General features: G+C 39.5%; 1 protein-coding gene across 4 annotated transcripts in view; it reads right to left on the bottom strand.

Annotated features, from left to right (window-relative positions):
* The window catches only part of LOC124171717 (CTTNBP2 N-terminal-like protein), a 156,892-nt gene that overhangs the window by 95,600 nt on the left and 46,941 nt on the right, over positions 1-14,351 (bottom strand). The gene's annotated exons all lie outside the window — the stretch shown is intronic.

Below are 14,351 nucleotides of genomic sequence, written 5' to 3'. Positions count from 1 at the left end.
GCTGTGATTGTTGTTTACGGGTAACAATAGGTTTGAAAGTCATCCTGCTTCCCTGATCTATGTTGGACAGTAGCAGCTCTACTTTGCCACTATCCTTACTCCATGTACGATGATTCTACAGAGCATCAGCAATGATATGAAACCATTTACTTCTTCCAAAGAGGGAGTGCATCAGGGAACTGAAAAATGGCGATAAACAAATTCTTCCTGTCTGTCTTATTTACAGGAGGGTCGTGGTTAGTTGCAGGATCTACTGAACAGTATCTCAATGGTATCAATTTTGTCTTCATTTGATCAGAAAGTGAGGCAGATGGCAGGCAGAGCTCTGAGGGATAATTTTAACCATTTTCTTGCTTCTTGAGATATCAATATCTCCATGTCAAATATTCATTCACAAAAATAAGTGTGCAGCTTTTGAAGGAGATACTGCATTAAGAGATACTGCTCCCTGACAGCTAAATCAGTGACAGTTTTTCACAGTGAAAACCAATGGGCTTACTGTGATTTTCTAGGCAAAGTAAAATCAACAGAACAGAAGTTAGGGTAGTCCTACATTCATCTTTGTAATTTGGTGGGTGAGAACAGGATTTCACAGTAATTCTCAAAGTGACCTTGTTCAGGAACACATGCCATAATGACACAGTTACCATGTTGAAGAGAAAAATGAGATATCTGTAACTCTCAAGTAACTAATTGACATGAAGGAGAAAGGGCAAATTTTATGGAAATGATTAGGGACATGCAAAAGGTGGGGTTATTTTATAGCCAAAAGTGGTGTTATTTTTCTACAAAAGCGATGTTATTTTGCCCTGAAATCGGTGTTATTTTAACTGCAAAGTAATTTATGTTGATTGAGAGCCATCCTTCCAGTGGCCCACCCATTGCCCTAAATTTAGGATATTATTGATCGGGAATAATTAAAGCAATAATGTACATGGAGTATTGACTGAATTAACCTATTTTACATATTTATCCTTCGCGTATACATATATCTAGCTTACATAGAGAGAAATTACTTTTAAATGTCTGTAATTTCAAATGAAATATGTATTGCTATTGTGATCAAGTTGTCATCTTTTACATTTGTTCTCTTCTGTTGATGATGTTCTGTTCTGTCTGATCTGTTAACACAGTGCTATAGCAGGAAAGAAATCTTTCTCAGTCCATGTTTGCAGAAGGGATCCAAATTGCTTAAAGGCACTTAGATGCAAACGATGTCTCAGACATTTGAGCTCCTGGATTGCTTTAATTACATCCACTGAACCGCGGGAATTTTGCTTTTGTAGTAGTTTCTGTAATTCTCCCAACCCCAACATCAACTTCTCTGTCTCCATTGATTCCAGGCCAAGAATTTTTTGTTTTTAAGTCAGGGTTCATGTCTGTAGACGGAACTTCTTGGGGATCAAAAACTGAGATCTTTTCAAATACCTATTTTTCTGCTTAGGTCTTCTACCATACGAGAACTAAGTTTGGTTGACGCTTTTTCAGCCATCTGCATAGGTATTGACTTTACAGCAGCTGCTTTAGAGGTTTTCATGTTTTGCAGATGTAATAAGTGGTTTTATCTATAAAAAAGTACTCTTTATGAATTTTCTCGAGGCTCATTTTTAACTTCCTTAACTCTTTCTAAATGGTGGAGTACTCTCCTTAACATGAATGCGGGACTGCACTCCATGAGACTCTTCGGTCCCCTCTGTATGGAGCATTTATGTTGGACATCTGTTAAGAAAGGTCTTGCAGATAATCAAGCACTCTCAACACCAACCTTTTCTGATCCTTCCTAGTGGGCATTTTGCATTATCTTGGACTCTGAGGGTAGTTGGTCTCCCTCCTTTAGTGGTTTACAACCCTACCAGCAGCATTGGTTCGCTGTCAACTCATGCTTTGTTTATGTGGATAGCTATATGGATGATTGTTGCTTGCACGTAAATTGCAGACTTTCAATTGAATTCCTCGATTTATTCTGAGAATTTTAAAATTTTGAATGAAGCTCTACCGTCAGCATTAACGAATTTAATGCCTTAACAATTTCCATGTTGATTTTATACTGAAATCGAGATATAAGTTAATATTTATGGTAGAATTTCGTTTAAAAATTTGTAAACGCTGCCAAAAGACAAAGAATTCAATTCTTCGTTTATATTTTTTGAGAAAGAACCATATATTTATTTCGCAAACTAACTGAATGAACAATTGTATGACTGCGGTCCCTTGCCACAAAGAGGGGTAATAAGAGACGAGGGTCTAGGTTCATGCTTCCGGATTTCGGAAGTTACAGATTTTGCCAGTCCATGGTGTTGGCCTGTGTTGGGTCCCGAAACTAAGATTTTGCGAACCCACGAATGTCATAAAAGGAGGAGAGCAAGGAAACGTATTTTCGGCATTAGGCCTGCGTAGGAAAATCTCAGACGAAAATTTTCGCCTTTCGTCTCCCGGGTCAAGAAACGTCCTGCCGCATATTTTCGTCATCAGTAGCGAAAGGGTTAACTCTTTATAGAATGTGAGTATTTGGATAGTTTGAACCCTCCAGTAATTTTATTAAGTCAACCATCAGATTCCATGGCATTTTTGCTACTTTGTAGACATCGTGAATTCGGTTTAGACATCATCCGGACAAACAAGTCGCCTTATTTCCTCGAGGGTGTTTCTTTGTGGAAACCATGAATTTTCTCCAATTCATGGGCGATTTTCAACAACTCAGACGCGAATTTCATCGTTTTTTCCTTCTGCTCTGCATGAAATTGTTTTTCGATGCGTAAATTTAAGCCGTAATTTTTTCACGGCATTGGCCGCTCACAGACGCGACTAATTTCCGCGGGCCGCCGTTCCCGCCACAGCGCCGTAAATTCCAGAGAGTCGTCTTGTCGGAAAGTGGCCTGAATTTTACGGCGCTGTGCAGGGAACGGCGGCCGGCGATAAGTCGTTTTGGCACAAAGCTGCCACAATGTAGCTCCGTGTGTATTTCACGGAATAGACGGCGCACAGCCACTTTTTGCCGCTTTCAGACTTTTGCTTTGCTCCGGCCGTCGTCAACGGCACGGCACTGTGCTTTCAAATAACCATTGGTCTCAATGCATGTCTTCAAGCGAGTCGAATCGCGCCGTTGACGGCATGGCGTTGTTGACGGTCAGCAAGTCAAGGCTCAATCCGGCCCGGCGGTGCGCGGTTTATGCCGTGAAATACACATCGTGCTACCTTGAGGCTACTTTCAAACGCGACGACTTTTCGCCGGCCGCCGTTCACGGCACGGTTCCGTGAAATTCAGGCCACTTTCAAACGAGACATCTTACGGCGCTGTGCCGTGAACGGCGGCCCATGGAAATTCGTCGCGTCGGAAAGCGGCCAATGCAGTGAAAAAATTACGGCTTAAATGTACGTCTCGAAAAATAATTTCGTGGGAGGAGCATGAGCAGAAGAAAATAATGGTGAAAATCGCGTCTGAGTTAGTGAAAAACGCCCATGAATTGGAGAAAATCGCAATTAACACGAAATTCGCGTATTCGCGGGAAAACCCCGGAAATCGCGTATTTCGCGGGAAAATCCCGGAATTCGCGTTAAAATTCGCGTTATCGCATTTGCGACTTTTGCATGTCCCTAGAAATGATGCATAGTGAAATCAGTGGGCTAGAGTTTTTTCCACCCACACTGCACAGCCAAATGTGCCAGTGAATCTGCAGCTTACTGACAAGTCTGCCAACAAAAAAATATGCTGATCATGCACCTAAATCCAAAATCTTGAAACTCTTAAATCTAAAATATCACTCTCCATTCTATGCAGTAAAGTGTTTGAAAGAAACCAGAATGCAAGAGCTAACCCTTCGCTGATCAATGGCCTCCCTGCAAAACAATGGGGTTCAACCTATCCTACGTGACATACACAGCACCTTCATATCAACAAATAGGAAGTTCAAAATAGCCTTCAGAATGAATGATGAGTAGCAACGGAAAGCATCTGCCGACATTCCTAACTGGCAAAGAGCCTGAATAGCCTTCACCAAAGCTTATTTCTAACAGGAGTAATCTAAGATCCAACTCTACAGCCAAGCTCAGAACACTGTGATGTTTGATGAAGAATAACTATAGGGAAACAGGATGGAATAACCAGAGGTAAACCTTTATTGGTTCACCCGTAAGTGCACACGAAGTAAGAAATTTCAAAAGAGGAGAAATAATTTGCCCTCACCCGGAATCAAACAGGGATCCCCCAAATTTTTATTCAGTGGGAGCTCTATCATGAACTTATGAAATTTTTTTGTAAATTCTAAGTTTCTTTCGGCCGTATTCATAGTTTCCTTAGTAAGCTACTAACGCCTAAGTAGCGTTCTAAGTAGTAGCATACTAGCAAAATGGTATTCATAGATCGTTAGTAAGGGCTACTAAGCCTAGTATGCTACTATCTTAGTAGCTGGTTCTTAGTCGCCCTCCGGCCTTGTTTAAGGGAGCTACTAAATATGGCGGACCGTTGTGGATGATCGAACTCCGGTTTTATTTGTATACTGTTATAGAGTTTTTATGCATTTGTGCCAAAATGGAATACGAGAATCCATTCTTTAAGCAAGGCAGGCAATGTATGTAGTGTAATTGTTGACAGGAATTGAAAGTTTTTCGTAGCTGCGAGGAAGCTACGACTTGCAGTGAACTTGTGCCTCTAGTGTAAGTGAACACAATTTGTACATTCAGTGCGCCCCTAAGTGAATTGATTGCATATAGACGATGAAGTAAAGAGTGAAGCGACAAGTGAAGTGATTTGTGAGTGTATGAGCTTCGACAAAATGATTTATTTCTTTCATACTGGTTTAACCATTTCGATCAAAGGTATCTACTAGCTGTTGCGAAGGGGATATGTTTTATATTTGAAGCAGTTGTTCTTTAGGGAATCAGGAAACGCTTATAAATTTTCATTCGTTTGTACGCTTATAATTTGTGTTTGATTATATTACTTATTCTAGTCACTTTATCGTGAGCTTTCGGCAGTATTTACATTTCGCGTATTTCGTTGCGCTGTTGTTTTTGTTTTGGTTACGGTACGAGTGATAGTGGAGAGTGAGATTGGAAGTATGTTGATGTTACAATTTCTGGTTTAAAAATTTGTTTCAGCATATTTATTTCATTGTCCACGTAATGTTAATGTGAAATAACATCAACTGATTCTAAATCATTAGTGATGAGTGGGAAGTGAGATATGAAGAATTCTTTCGAAAGTCAACGAGTGCTATTTCTTTTGGTGTGTGCAGAGTGATTGGAAAACTGATTATCATTGTTTACTAGAGTCACGTTAAAGTGTTTTAAATTAAGTGTGAGTCAAGCTTTTCATTGAACCAGTTGATTCAGAATGTACGGATTATAAGTGTCATAAAGACAGCTCGTGAAATGTGAAGTGAAATGTTGTGTGCGTTGTAGTCCTATTTGTGATATGATCAGCAATAAATAAGTAAAACAAGTTACGTTAATTATGCTTTGTTTTTTACATTAACCACCTCTAGTAAACTATATGCCGTATATTTCCACACGCTGTCAATATTTGAAATATTTAAATGTAGCGAAGCAGATTGTTGTTTCCTTGACTAACACTTTAGGAGTTGCAAACATATGTTACTAATTGCTCGCACGTAGGTGTTTGTAACGTAATAAATGTGTGTCATTCACACATTTATCTCAACGTTATTTTCTTAACGTTTCATTTCTGCATTGCAAAAGTTTTCGTTTCTACTCCGACATTGAGGTGTATTTTTGCTTTCCGAATACAGATATGTATAATACTGACGTTGCTAGTTATGTATTTCCATACTAATCACGCATTCACTAATGGAAACAAATATCGGAAGTGCAAGCAATACGCAATTTATATGATCAATAAATATACGGCCGTTTGTAAAGCAATAACTGCATCTGAAACATACAAATGCTTCGGTATTACTCATAAATCTACCCTTTCCCAAAGGTATTGCATAATTTTTGTGTACAGCAATAAAAAAATATGTCTGAGATGCGATATCACATCGAATTATCCATTATGAAGTAAAAATTTCAATGCACTTTGCTGAATCAATTTCTTTTGTTTGATAGTGATACGAATTTTCCGCGCCGCGGAGGAGTCAGATGCAGTGTTGTCAAGCGTAGCCTAGCGGGTTGAACCCAAATCGCTACCGAGTATCGGCTGCCGAGCTGGCTAGTAGCATACTAAGTTAGTAGCTCTTAGTAGCTCACGTAATACAATCCATGAATACCATATCTTAGTAGGCGACTAAAAGGTCTTAGTAGCCGACTAAGTTAGTCGCCCTACTAGCGTGTTTTAGCGGAAATCTATGAATACGGCCGTTTCACTTTAAACTGGAGATGGGTCGAATGGCAGATTTCTCGAACTCGAATATCGAATTCGAATATTAAATCATTGCTCGAATATTCGAATACCTCGAATACCTTGAATACTAAACGATGAATGCGGGGATGTTTGACTCGGTTGCCTATGCAGCAGGAAACACAAGATTTTGGGGAGTAATTTGGATTTCCTTCAAAGGATTCGAACAGGAATTTAGCTGATTAATGGAATATTTTAATTTTATGGAAACAATTGGGCATTTAGTTGATTCAAATAACATCTCTTTCAAATATTCTAGGGGGACACACCACCTCGTGAAAAATAATTGCATGCCATCTCGGCATTTACACTGCTACGATAGATTTCTGTCTGATGTATACATTCTTATCTACCAAATGCCATTTCAGCGGCACGCCCATCTGATACTCGGCTTCATCAAACTTCTTATTTTCAACAGGTAGCTCGCTTTACCCCCACTCCTACTTTCAAGTGCTAGTGGACAATCTGAGGCGTTTTGCAAAATACACGCGCTTCTCCACCGGATTTTCTTCTTCTTCAATTATTTTCAGTCCATCTTTGGAAGTTCTTACGAGATAAGAAGATGAGTTCGAATTGCTAGCAGGGAGAAACCAAATATCCTGAGAAAATATCCCTTCGTCTGAGACTGTGACAATAGAGATTTGTAGCACAACTCATAAATTGTAACTTGAGATGTTTTCGGAAAAAAATACCGCATCAACTTCGGAGAAGCTCTGCTGCTCATATCGAGTCTCGCCAGAATGCCAAGTCTCCATTGTACTTTGACATTTATTTCCTCGCGTTAAATGCTTAAATAAAGTCAGAAATGTGTCGCGTTTGGTCTTATTCTTTTTTTTAAATTACACGCACATTACTAATATTTCAATCCAATAAAGGTGTAATATCAATTACCGAAAGTCATTGTTTGACACCTTTTGGGCTAATAGGTGATTCATGTAGCAGTTGACCTCCAGAAACTGGGAACTTTGAAGCAGGTAGGCTGAAAAAGGTCAGTGGGTGAGAAAAGGGGGGGGCGCAAAACACGTTTCTATTGTTATCGTGTAACTTGATATTTTTTTCCAAGCTAAGGTCTTCATAAAATGATCCCTGCGCGAGCTGGGACGTTTTTTCATTTCAGAGAAGAAGAAAGCCTCAGAGAGGGGGGCTAGTGCTGAATGGAGGGGGATAGCGGATCTTGGGAAATGCACTAATGTAACTATCCCACGGTACTCATGCAGCAGTTGACCTCCAGAAATGGGGAACTTTGAAGCAGGTAGGCAGAAAAAGGTCAGTGGGTGAGAAAGAGGGCAGGGTGAAACACAGTTCTATTATTTTCATGTAACTAGATATTTTCTTTTGAAGCTTTTGATTTATGGTCTTCGTAATACGCGCGAGCTGTGGCCTTTTGTTTGATTTTGGAGAGGAGGAAAGCATTGGAGGAGGGGCCGAGGGCTGATGGATGGAGGGGGTAGCGGATTTTGGGAACTGTGCTACGTAGTTACTATCCCACAGCACTGAGGCTCTCCTGGTGGGGGAAACTGGGGATTTTCAGATTTTTTCACCCAATCATTTTCGGTTCCCCACGTAGAACTCTTTTCACCGCTCTAATCCACCAATTTGATGTAGTTCGTCAACTTGCCTATGACGGCGCTGCATGCACTAAATTCTGAGTTCTTCACAATTTTCCGAGTCAACTACCAACGACAGTGTGCGACAGTGTTTGGCGCGAAATTCAAAGTATTCGAAGTATTTAAGAGCGTACCTTTAGCATAATTATTCGAGACCTCGAATATCGAATACTTTCTAGTATTCGAGGTATTCGAGTATTTGCAGATACTATTCGCACATCTCTACTTTAAACATTGATGTAATAACAACGAAATAAGATTTTTCAAAAAATCTTATTTCGTTGCATTTTATATCCTCTGTACATTTTCGGTTTTTTACATCCTCTGAAACTCGTAAACTACAACAACAGAAAAATTAAGAAGGACCTTATTTATGGAAAATTTTATCTACTTTTTATTTCATGTTGTTTTTCTATATTTCAGATTTTTTGAGAAAAAATGTCAAAAGTCACATTTAAGCCTTGACCTCAGATTCACCCTTACAGGGTCGGGGTTTTATTGAGTTGTTCATGAGAATTGGCCTTACGTCAAGAACTTGAGCCAACACAATTTTGTTACCCTAAAAAATGTTTGTTGAGTAGGCCATAGGGATGAGGCATAAGAAATTTCCATTCAATGGAAAAATTTTTAAAAAATTCCAGAAGTTTTCTAGGCATTCCTGATCCAACCCAATGAGGAAAGAAAAACTGGCAACTCAGCAGCAACTACGCAATTGGAAGGATGGCAACACTGGTTTTTTTCTCAATTAGTCTGTAGCTAGTTGTCACAGTTTTAAAATAGTGATTATTATAAAACTTCATAGAGAATTTCAACTTGATTGGATCATATTTTCAGGCAGAGGTTTTTAATAAACTTTAGGGGAACTGCCAGCCCATTCATGAACACCAGGGTCTGAAAGGATGGAATGAAATAAACCAGTACTCAGAATAAGAACAAGGAGTCATTGAGTGGAATGTGATGAAGAAATATGATACAATTTAAAATGTTTCAAAGGTGAATGTGCTCACAATTCTACATGCATTGGCACATGCATCATGTAAACCAAAGCTCTAAAGTTACACCAAAACATCATATTTAGGCATGCAAAACTTTAAGATAACATTCAACTTGATTACACATCATTTCACATGATCCAATTGCCACATTACTCAATATAAATAAGTTTTTGATGATGGCCTATCTTCACCGGAGATACTTTAAGGTAAAATATGATCCTATTATTGAAGTGAGCTACATAGTATTATTTCATACACAAAATGTATTATATATTTGCCCAGAATTATATACTTAAAATTTTTCAAATTCATTTTCTACAACAAAGCAAGGCCGTTTTCCAATCCACGTAGTGTGCACTCATTCCCTTGATCCCTTTCTCCCTTGCACCCTGCTCCCTTACTAATGCTATACTGGCACCATAAAGTGTGAACAGAAATAATGCAAACTATTGACAGTAACAAAATGTGACGCACAGGGTAGTGTTAGAATATCTGGTGGTTGATTTAAGAATCAATTTCACCTTTATACTTATATTTTTGCATGTGAAGAGCAAGAATTCACAATGCCGATATAATATTACGCAAAAGAGCTCACATAATAAACACAAAATTACTTCAAACTCCAGTTCAAGATTTCTGAGTTTTCCATTGCCGCCATTTCCACGTCCACTTCCTACGAGGGGAAGGTAGCGAGGGAGCATCCGCGTTCCCTTGCTCATTTACCCTTCGTTCCCTTGCACCCTCGCCAATTGGATCCACCCTTGCTGTTGCCACATCCGTAAGTTGACAATCGAAAAGTGCACGAAGGGTGAATAATTGCAAATTGGAAAACGGCCCAAGTTTCAAACCCACACATTATAACCGTGTTGAACAAATACAATGAGATTGTAATTTAATCACTTGCTGAAAATAACGTCAAACAAAATCCACAGACAATTATTAAAATCTATTGTTAAGAAATGATGTTTTGCAGATTCTCTAGAATAGAGGTCAGCAACCTGAGGTCAGCAACCTGAGGTCAGCAACCTGAGGTCAGCAACCTGAGGTCAGCATGATTATTGCCAATCTGTTATTTTACCGATTTCAACTATACAGGAGCTTATGGTAATAAGGAATTCCTCAACATTACACATTTTAATTAAGTATTGCACAGAAATAGCATCCCTTGTCGCCATGCCCAGATGCAGCCCATGGGCATGAAAAGGTTTCTCAACCCCTGTTCTAAATATACACAAATAAATTTCAGTTTAGATTCAAATGGTCAGAAACAAGGAGAGTTATTTCACTTTTTAGTATTATCCTGCAAGACAGATACAGTAGTACATGGTGATGTCAGAAAGAAAATATTTTGGGCAAAGGAGTACATTATAAATGGCTGGTTAAGAATCTGATATTGATTGAAGCATTGCATGGTGCCAAGGAATGAGGATGCTGAAAGTGTTCAAGGTTTTGTTACACATGGAGAAGGTGAGTTGGAAATAGAGGAAGAGGTAGAAGAAAGTGTTTGACAAGGCGGTAGGTAAGAGGAAGTTGAAATTTGACAGAGGCAGATGTGGATAGATCTTAAGGCACAGAATGGCCACCAAATGAAAGACTGACACACAGAGGGGTGGTAGTTTGGCAAAGATGGAAAGGTTTCAATTGGAGCAGAGCTTACGAATGGTGCAAAGAAGGTAGGCCACTTCTGAAATTGGAAATATATCTATCATCCATTATCACTCTCGATATCTCTGATCATAAATATATAATCAGACATTGACTGCTTTCAGACTTTTTTCCCTATTAACCTACCCAAAATAGCTGATTACCAAGGTTACATTCTTAATTGTAATATATTCTACCGCAAGCATACACAAATAATTGTTCTTCCCAGTTGCGAATCTAAGTAAAATTCATGATTTTTGTTACTAAACACAATATTTTCAATGATTCTGAAGACCTAACTTAATATAAGGAGGCAATTTTATATTCTACAATACACATTCTGAAGCTTAATACAGTGGAACCTCGTTAAAGCGAGTACGGGCTATTGCGAGACCCCCGCTATTACAAGAGATAGCCGAGGTACCCTCAATTGACCCTTTGATTAGCATGTTAAAAAAAATTCATTTTTACGAGGCCCTTTTGATGTTGGCACTCATCATAGCGAGAGTTTCCATCACCGGAAAACCTTCACCAAGAGTCCCCAACCTCTGTAATTTCTGGCGATTTGTTAGAAATGAAGTTAACATGGAGTGCTCAGTCTCAAATTCATGTACTAAACTGTCGTTCGATAAATAAGTAGTTCATTTCGGTGAAAATATTTTGGCATTAATATTCGCGAATGCTTGATCTTCTTTTGCTCCTCGGGCAGCAGAAAGCAGTCGGTAGCATACCCGCACGTCCGTGAGTTGCGTGAATAGAAAGCATTTGATGGTAGACACCATGGCCAAAAAACGCCTAACACGTCAAAGCAAGAAAATAAAAATAATAGAGTAATATGAGAGTGGCGTAATTAATTTGTCTTGCTAATCACTCTTCACAATTAAAAAAAAAAACAAAAGTGCCCAAGGAATGCTGCAGACCATGAAGAGTTAGAAGGAGCTTTGTTTGGGTGGTTTTGCCCACTTCAATCTACGGGAACTTCTCAGAAAGGGTTTATGCCAAAGCCTATAACGGAGTATTTTAAGGATAGATTGCGAATCGAGAACTTCAAGAGTTCGGAAGGTTGGTTATACTAATTCAAAGCATCAAAGCGTTATCTCCCGTCATAATTGCTGGTGATGCCTGCGGTGTTAACCCGAAGTCGTGGAAGAAAACGCTCCAATCCTGAGTATCCTAAGAAGTATTCCTCACGTGACATAACATAGACGAAACAGAAATCTTTTAACAACCTACTCCCCGACAAAACCCTTGCAGTATGAGGTATTTCTTGCTAAGATGCTTCTGAGGTAGGTAGTGTGCCTTAGCGGTGGTGTAGGATGTACGATACAATGATACTCAGTTTGTATCGTCCGGATGGACGTATTTATTCTCTGTTGCGGTTACAATTAACAGTCACGATCACAATGTACTATTCACAAGGGTGAACTATTCGTGTCCGTGGTCAGAATCGTACTGGCACTCTCTTCTGTCACCCAGGTGGCTGAGCATCCCCTGGTGGCCGCTGAACTCAAAGAACAATTGACTCTCATATGGCACCATGTCATTTGCATTCGGTGCCGCCACAGATGGCATATGAGAAGAGCTGATGCTGCGCTTTTGGTTTATTTAATTAAAAAAATTCTGCATTCCTATTTTCATGTTTCTCAGTCATTATTGAGAATGCTAAATCAATAACTTCATAATCGGAAGTTTTTTTGGCCTTAGGGTCCATAAGATGCGTATGCTGTTCCATTTCTTTGTCGCAAATATTACCGATGTGAGTTATATTCGTCGCGGCTTCTTGGAGCTTGCTTTTGTTTTACTTAAGTGACATCAGCATAATATCGCATTAAATAACCGCAATACAGTTTTATCAATTATTTTTGAATTTTCAGTGGAAGATACCAATATAATAGAATGATCACGTAAATTCACTAAGTACATCGAAAAATGGCTTCGCTGGTTGTGCATTGGCATAATGATTGACAAAGCAATGCTTTGCAAGATTTTTATTCAGTACGGCACTTGTAAATTATTTGAATAGTTAGTTGTTATGTAAGGAAATTTAGAGATGCAAAAAATCATCGCCTTTCATCTGGATTTATGCTTACGTTTATCGGATAGAAATTTCTCTGTTGCCACACCACTCCTGTCCCTGTGTTCTGTTCACAATGGGTATATTGGCTATTATTTGCTCCACCTTCCGGTAAATCCGGTAAAGCGACAATTCACTGTAGCGAGTGTTTATTTGAGCACCGTGGGGTCTCATTTTAACGAGGTTGCACTGTATGTGAAAAAAATACATATTCTCTCCAATTAATATTCTAAGAATCCAACTCTGAAAATTAAAAAATTCTTCAGCCTTAACAGCATGGAATTGGGCAACAAGATTTACAGCTATCAGAACATTATAGTCAAACATATGATAAAATCCATACCAACATAAAGTATCATTTTCATTTTGTATGGAATGCAGGATATATGAAATGCTTTAGGAATAAATGGTGCCCAGGTATCAGTGGCATTTACTACACTGGAGCATCAGGTGTTAATTCCCCAGGAAATAATGTATCTCACTTTTCATCTTCATTCTTTTGTATGAACGCTGACTTATTAAGCATGGTTTCCTGGTTACCACATTCATAATACTTGGTCCAATCACACAAGTGCCAATGGGAGTCTTATTTAGGTGGCATTTCGAAACAGGGCAAGTCCTTGGCAGCTCTAACAGTAGAGCAGCCCACATAAAGTAAAAAATTATAACATACAAATCTCAAAAAAATTGTATGATCTAAACCAGGGGTCTCCAAAATACAGGCCGCGGGCCGGATGGGGCCCGCGGAGGGCTTTCATCCGGCCCGCGCACTCGTTTCAAGTAGCACACGATTCTTGCTTGTTTAACTCTGTGAGATGCCACTAGGAGCATTGCAGCGCTGTACTACACGCCAAAGTCACCTTCAACTGTTCGTAAATAAGAAATATGCCACCGGATACTTCAGTAGACGTTGGTATCGAATACTTCAGTCATCAGCAAATTGGCTATCCGTAAATTTCGCGAGACGCGATATTGCAAAATAAGGCGAAATAACACGAAATAATGCGAAATCGGTAAATAAAAACGGAATTTTGCGTTTTCTTGCGATTTAAGGTGGATTAGCGAAAAAATCACATCTAATGAGTCATAATCTATTAAAGCCTAAGTCTTCATTGTTTAACGCTGCCGACGTTCATTTGCTCTATCTCATTACGATTGCAAGATCAATTGGCTCGTTTAGTCTCGCACATAACCCATCCACATAACATCGTGCACCATAGTGATTTCTCCGCCAGAATTTGCCGTTAAATTTATCACAGCCTCTCTCTTCGATTCCCATGTATCAATCCTGAAATATTTAGAATGAGGCGCTTTCTCACTTGAAGAATTAGATATTATGACTTAAAAATGAGCGGAAAGAAATTTAACACGGCCGCGGAAGAGCGGAAATACAAGCTCATGTGCCCGGTACGCGTCAATGCCGAGCAGTAATTCCGGTGACTCACCGCGACGCATTAGACAGCGTTATTGGATAACTTGTGGCAGGAAAACCTTGAGTGTGGGTCTAATGTAACAATTTCGTTGACTTAAATACGGCCGCTGGCTGGGACCGGGTCGCCGTTCACGGCATGGCCCACAGCGTAGCAAAGAGTCGTCTCGTCTGAAAGCGGCCTGAATTTCACGGCGTCGTGACGTGAACGGTGGCCGGCAAAAAGTCGTTTCGTCAGAAAGCG

Source organism: Ischnura elegans, chromosome X (assembly GCF_921293095.1).
Source record: "Ischnura elegans chromosome X, ioIscEleg1.1, whole genome shotgun sequence".
Lineage (NCBI taxonomy): Eukaryota > Metazoa > Arthropoda > Insecta > Odonata > Coenagrionidae > Ischnura > Ischnura elegans.
The sequence above is the reverse complement of the archived record's forward strand: the minus strand, read 5'-3'. Positions and strand labels throughout refer to the sequence as shown.